The sequence below is a fragment of the Leucoraja erinacea genome, chromosome 4 (assembly GCF_028641065.1).
Source record: "Leucoraja erinacea ecotype New England chromosome 4, Leri_hhj_1, whole genome shotgun sequence".
Classification (NCBI taxonomy): Eukaryota; Metazoa; Chordata; class Chondrichthyes; order Rajiformes; family Rajidae; genus Leucoraja; species Leucoraja erinaceus.
In genome coordinates, this window is record NC_073380.1 from 24,890,956 (window position 1) to 24,898,491 (window position 7,536).

At 47.3% G+C, this 7,536-nt stretch overlaps 1 pseudogene; it reads left to right on the forward strand.

The window, feature by feature from the left end:
* Positions 1-6,708: 6,708 nt before the first annotated feature.
* Positions 6,709-6,830, forward strand: LOC129696791 (U2 spliceosomal RNA; annotated as a pseudogene).
* The last annotated feature ends 706 nt before the right edge of the window (positions 6,831-7,536 follow it).

Genomic DNA, 7,536 nt, shown 5'->3' on the forward strand with positions numbered 1-7,536 from the left:
AATCATTCCACAGGCTCATCAGCCTGTTGCATTCTGGCAAAGAATCTTGTCCTCTCAAGGATCCTGTTAGATGGCAGGTCACACAGTTCTCTGAACATCCTCAGCAGAACCTTCGAGTTGACAATAGTTTCAGCCACTACAACTACCAGACCATTCTCATCGAGTTGCGCTGGTGCAAATTCAAAAGAGTCAGCACGGATCATAGCCTCTGGACCCGCTAAGTTCAACAATAGCGACGCTTTCAAATCGTTGGGATCGTTTCGGTGAACGATGCAGATATAATGAGAGTAATCCTTCGCAAACATTCACCATCACTCGGCAATATTAGAATCAAACACGAGCGGGCTAGGCTTTCTACAAGAGTTAGCCATGTCAGCGAAATCACTCAAAAATAAAAACTGATAAACAAAATAAATCGCGGTAAACAGACACGGGGTAGACCCGATTTTCTGACACCAAGTAAAGAGCTCAAACTCACACAGGTCGAAACACAAGCATCTTTATTATTTAGGTCGTAATCTTGTAAGCATGTCATTACATGTTCACACTGCTACAGCTACTGGCAGGCAGTGGGCGAGTCCTTACACTATGAATGTTATAATTAGGTGGAGTTATAATTTCTAAGCATTCTAATTGGCTAACATGCAATAGCCAATCTATAGAAGACAAACTGGTTAAACAAGAGAAACAGAAATGGTAGAAGCTAGCATAAATTCATACATGGATGAGACTTTCAGAATTTGAAATGTTGATGCAGGAACAGTATATGATGGAGTGGTAGCAAAAATGTGAAGAGAGAATATGGAGTCAGAGGCTCTCTTGCATGCCATAAATGAAAAGAATCAGAGACCATGAGCAAAGAAGAGGGCAACATTCCTGATATGTCTGGTGTAGATGAATGTTATCTATCTATCTATCTATCTATCTATCTATCTATCTATCTATCTATCTATCTATCTATCTATCTATCTATCTATCTATCTATCTATCTATCTATCTATCTATCTATCTCTGTCTGTCTGTCTGTCTTTCTGTCTGTCTGTCTGTCTGTCTGTCTGTCTGTCTGTCTGTCTGTCCTATTACTAAAACTCTCATCTTGACAACTTCTGGTCTGCGTTTAATTAAATTTGCACAAAAACACTACCCTATTTCGCTAGTATTTTTTCTCCACCGTACTCACCGTTCTCTTCTACTCCAAGACACCAAGTTCTCTTCTACTCCAAGGCACCCCACCTCCCCTGCATCACCACCCCCACACCACCACCACCCCCCCCCCCACACCACACCCCTCACACCACCCCCCCCCCCCCCACATCACCGCCCCCCCCCCCTCCCCCACCACATCACCCCCTCTCCCACACCATGGTAGAATAATTCATTGGGGAATGGGTAGCATTGGGGGACCAGGCCTCCCGTGTGACTGGAACGCAACAGGTTCCACTTAGTCTAGTATGAATATAAAAATGTAGGCAGATGCTTGCACGGCATGTGAAATAACAAATGGCTCAAAAAAGGCTGAGTGAAAGAAATGTTCAGATTTAAGGAAAGTCAAGGGTTATTGATATTATGCACAAAGTGTTACTAAGGCTCAGATTGAAAGGGTGAGCAGGTTCAAGAAGTCATATGGTTTACTCCTGTTGCCTATTTCTTGATTTTTATATATAAAAAAATAGCAGGGAATTATATTTCAAATACCAATAAAAAATGAGAAAAATGGCAACCAAAATCCATATTTGGCACCAAGTATTCAGAAAATCACTAACGTCCTTCTCAAAGCTTTCATGGTGAGCAAAAAAGCAAAATTCTGTAGGAACTAAATGGATTAGACAGCATCTATGGAGGGAATAGGCAGATTCAGGTCAGGCCCCTTCTTCAATCTGTGGAAGGGTCCCAACCCAAAATATTGTCTGCCCATTCCCTCCACAGGCACTGCCAGAACTGCTGAATTTCTCCAATGTTTAGTTTTTGCTCAAGATGCCAGTATCTGCCGTCCATTTAGTCTAATGGTAATCTAGACACGTTACAACATGCAACTGTATCCTAGTCTATCAATCTTCAGTTTGAAACAAATGTTTTATTAACCCATAAAATAACTTGCAATGTTATCCATCAATGATCTCGGTTTGGGTTGATTTTGCTGATATTTATTATGACCAGTACTTTTGCAGAATATATTTGACAAAGTCCTGGTGGAACAAATGGCCTCCATCTATGCCATGAAAAATAGGAGAATATGAGAACGTGAAGTGTGTCAGTAACCATGGGCGTACATATTTTAAATTAAAACTGGACTTTCAAGGGAAAATAGGATTTGTGTGCGTCGGAGCAAAATGGATAGTCCAAGCGGAGTTGGTGCTTGAAGTAACGGGCGATTTATTAAGTCGGGTGCGTGCACACCAGGAGGCTTCAAACACCAACTCTGAGTGGCCTTTCCATTTTTGCCCCCACAGTGTGGATGGGCAAAAAAGACAGTCACAGGTGGTGGTCCAAAGTGTGTAGGAAAGAATTGCAGATGCTGGTCTAAATCGAAGATAGACATAAAATGCTGGAGTAACTCAGCGGGCCAGGTAGAACTTCTGGAGAGATGGAATGGGTGACATTTCGGCTGAGACCCTTCTTCAGACTGAAATCAGAGGAGTGGGCAGTAAAGAGATAAAATGTAGTCGTAGACAGTAAGGCTGGTAGAAGAACTGGGTGTTGCAGAGGGAACGGACTCCTCGGAAAGCAGAGCCTCTTCGATATCCCACAGCTCATCTCTTGCTCTCCCACCCTCCATTTGTACCAAGGACAGTGTCCCCCTTGTTCTCACCTTCCACCTCATCAGCCGTTGCATACAGTACATAATCCTCCGACATTTTCGCAACCTCCAACGGGATCCCACTACTAGCCACATCTTCGCATCTCCGCCCCTTTCTGCTGTCCGCAGAGACCTTTCCCTCCACAACTCCCTGGTCAACTTGTCCCTTCCCACACAAACCACCCCATCCCCAGGTCCTTTCCCCTGTACCACAGGAGATGCAACACCTGTCCCTATATCTCCACCTCAACTCTATCCATGGGCCTAGACAGTCTTTTCATGTGAGGCAGAGGTTCACTTGCACCTTCTCCAACCTCATCTACTGTATCCACTATTCACGGGGTGGACTCCTGTATATCATCGAGACCAAGTGCAGGCTCAGTGATCGTTTTGCTGACACCTCCGCTCAGTCCGCCTAAAACTACCTGATCTCTCAATTGCTCAACACTTTAACTCCCCCTTCCATTCCCACACTGACCTTTCTGTACTGGCCCCCTCCATTGTCAGAGTGAGACCCAGCGCAAATTGGAGGAACAACACCTCATATTTTGATTGGGTAGCTTACAACTCAGTGATACCAACAATGACTTCTCTAACTTCAAGTAGCCCTTGCGTTCCCTCTCTCTTCCCTTCCCTCCCCCTTCCCAATTCTCCTACCAGTCTTACTGAGTCCGACTACATTTTATCTCTGTACCGCCCACTCCCCTAACATTAGTCTGAAGAAGGGTCACGACCCGAAACGTCACCCATTGCTTCTCTCCAGAGATGCTGCCTGTCCCACTTCTTCTTCTTGCGTTTGAGGCAGCAGACGTCTGCAGCAGGGTGATGCCATCCGGTTCGACATCTGTAGGCGCCCGCCCAAAAAGGCGACATCTGTAGGCGCCTGCCCTAAAAAGGCGACATCTGTAGGCGCCCGCCCGGACCTAATCCGAGGAAAGACATTCTTGCCATAGAGGAAGTACAGAGAAGGTTCACCAGACTGATTCCTGGGATGGCAGGACTTTCATATGAAGAAAGACTGGATAGACTCGGCTTGTACACGCTAGAATTTGGAAGATTGAGGGGGGATCTTATAGAAACTTACAACATTCTTAAGGGGTTGGACAGGCTAGATGCAGGGGTCACAGTTTAAGGATAAGAGGGAAGTCTTTTAGGACCGAGATGAGAAAATCATTTTTTACACAGAGAGTGGTGAATCTGTGGAATTCTCTGCCACAGAAGGTAGTTGGGGCCAGTTCATTGGCTATATTTAAGAGGGAGTTAGATGTGGCCCTTGTGGCTAAAGGGATCAGGGGGTATGGAGAGAAGGCAGGGATGGGATACTGAGTTGGATAATCAGCCATGATCATATCGAATGGCGGTGCTGGCTCGAAGGGCCGAATGGCCTACTCCTGCACCTATTTTCTATGTTTCTTTCTTTCTATGAATGCTCCAGGATGACGCCAAGCTGCGGCGCTGCTGCTGTCTGTTTGTTGTCGTTTGTCTGACTGAGGTCAGTTGATAGGGTTCACCACAGGGAGGTCGACAACGTGAGCCCCCTGTCCCGCTGAATTACTCCAGCATTTTGTGTCTATCTTGGTGGTCCAAAGTGTCTGTTTCTGTGCTATACAATTCTATGATACTATTTACTTTGATAATTCCACCCCGTGTGTTCTCATTTCCTTTACAAAATAGAATTTGGGTGGAAAAAACTGAGAAACAGTACAGTTAACAAAATAGCAGAGATTCAGTGAATAAGGAGATAAAAAGTTAAAATATATATAACCAAAAGGAGATAAAGGTCAACAGAGAGACTGCTGGAAACAAAAGCAGCGGCCCAAAATGTAGATTAAAATAGAGCAAGCAGAAAAAAGGAAAGCTAGAAGATAATATTTGATAGTGCTTCAGATGCCTTAACTTAATTTGAAGAACAATGTCTGCAGTAAAGCAGGGAAATTCAATATCTGTTTTGCACAAAGTAATGCTCTCCAACAAGCAATGAAATTAATGGCAAATTATTGATGGTTCTGGTCTGCATTGTCCCTGGAGAAAGTTCAGGAAAGATTTACTGGAACAATACCAGAACCAAGAGGTTATATCTAGAAGTAAAGATTCTCAGGTTTAATATATTTTCTTTGGAAAAAAAAAGAAAGTGAGGGAGCTGTTCAATGTCTTTCTGTAATGGAAGGCTCTTGTAGCTAAACATTTTCATTTGTTTCTTGTTGTTGAACTGACTGGAATAAAAGTTCATAACTATAAAGTCGCAACACAGTTCCAGGCATGACCATAAAGAAGGAATGTCAGCATCTCTACTATTTTGGCAATTTAAGGAGATTTGGCATATCACCGAATATTCCAACAAACTTTGACAGACGCTGTGAAAAGTATCCTGTCATTACCTGGCATGGCAATTCCAATCACAGGTCTGAAAGAGGCTGCAGAGAGTGGCGAGCTCAGCCCTGATCATTTTGCGCACAGTTCTCCTCATCATCAAAAGCATCTACATAAGGCATTGCCTCAAGAAGGCAGAATCTATCATTAAGGATGCTCACCATCTGACCCATACCCTCTTCTCGCTGCAATGATCAGAGAAAGGTATAGAAACCTGGTCATATACCACCAGATTCAGGATTAGTATTCCATTACGATCATTAATCTCAATTTGGCAACAGAATATGAAAGACAACCTCTTGTACTATCGTGGACTTGTTTTTCTAATTGTTGTCTGCACTAATATCTTAATTTTACTTCGGAGTCACGTGAGTGACTTCGTGAAGAACCCCGCTTCCACGCATGCGTGTCATATATCGCTACACGCATTGCAACGAGTCACACAGGGGGAACGGCGTTCCCCAAGCGGGAGAATTTGAAAGTCGGGAACAGCAGGTAAGCGACTCTGCGTTTCCCTTTTTTACTACTTACTTTTAGGTGGCTGCGGAAAGCCGGCGGGGAGACCCGTGGAGGGCGAGCAGCCGGCAGCAGCAACGGCACGAGTTTCCCTGGAGGGGAACAACCTGTGCCCGACTTTGCTCCCGCACCGACAAAATTCACCTCTCGGCCGGGCGGGAAGCAAAGTAAAGAGGTCCGTATGCCAGTCTCAAACGAGACTGGCTTGGGACCAGTCGGTAGCAGCCAGCGCAGAGGCTGCGGGACAGACAGCACGGACCAGCGGTACCGGGGCTCGAAACGCTCAGCGAGTGCAGCGGCACTTATGGAGTCGGAACGGGACGTTGGGGACGAAAACGTTCTTCAAAAGGTAGGCACCGGGATAGGAACAGCCGGGGTTTACCGGCTGCGGAACTGCCGTGAAGGACCAGGCCCGTGAACACCGGGGTTTGGTCCGAGCGGCTCGAACCCGCAACGGAGGGAACGACGGTCACCAGCGGGAGAAGGGAAGGCGGGAACAGCAGGTAAGAGACCCTGCGTTTCCTTCAACTTACCTTCTAGGTGCAGACATGGACCGGGTCCATGTAAGCTGTAGAAGGCCGGCGGATGAACCGCGGAGGAGTGGCAGCAGCAGCAGCAGCAGCAGCGGCAGTCGGCAGCGGCAGCAGCAGCAGCAGTGGTAGCCGGCAGCTGCAGGAGTACGGGCAGCTGCAGGAGTACGGGCAGCAGCAGTGGCAGCCGGCAGCTGCAGGAGCACTGACAGCTGCAGGAGCGCAGGTTGCGGCAGGAGCGCAGGTTGGGAGCTGGTAACGGCAGGAGCTGACAACGGCAGGAGCTGGCAATGGCAGGAGCTGGCAACGGCAGGAGCAGCATGGGCACATCGATTCCCGGAGGAGGAAAACACCTGTGCCCAACTTCGCTCCAGCACGGTGAGAAAATTCATTTTTCAGCAGCAAAGGACTTGGCAGTTGACTGGCTGCAATCTACTACAAGGGACCAGTATGTGAGTACCAGGGTCGGTCCCAGCAGGGGTTTTAGTTACAATGATCGCTTCTAGGCCTTTTGGCTAAGACCAAGTGTAGTATCTGTTCTTATCAGTTTAATATCTGATACGTCCCTTATCTAGGGACCATATATTAAATAAAATCTATAATAGCTGTTATCATCAGTTTTAATGTCTTATATGTTCCTTGGCTAAGGACCATATAAGTAGGAGTGCCCAGAATTGAGGGCATTAGAGTGGGGTTGACCGGCTGCAACGACCGCAAGGGACCAGTACCGTCAGTACGGGGGTGGGTCCCACGGGTCTAAGATAAAGGAGCAGCCAGGAGCGCTGAGAGCGTTGGAGCCGGGTTAAAGGAATAGATGGAATCAGCTGTGCCAGTTATCCTCCACACCGGCCATATCCACTCCACGGAAGGAAGGACAAAGCTGGAGAAGGAGGACCGTGGAACAGGGGGCAGCCAGCAGCAGCCAGCGGCACTTGGATCAACCGTAGTGGGATCAGCGGTGCCCGATGTCGGCCCCGCACCGGCCAGCTCCATGCGGCCGAGCGGTAGGCTAGACACAAATCAAACAAGGTAGTGGACTGAGAAGGGTCCGACTTTGCATAAAACCGCCGGCAACCAGCGCCCGAGAGGGCTGGAGCGGGAAGAAGCGGTGTATGGAGCCTTGCTCCAACGTGATAACCCACAGCAGTACCTCTTTGAGGGCTGCACAATGCTTCTACCCCATCAGAGGGGAGCACTGTGGGTCAGTTCTGGGTTGACTTGCAAGAGGGGTCCGCAGAACAAAAGACAAGTGGGCAGCAGTTAAGCCCCACATGGGTACCCCGTGCGGGACCCTAGAGATCTCTAACTCTATAAAAAAGAGTA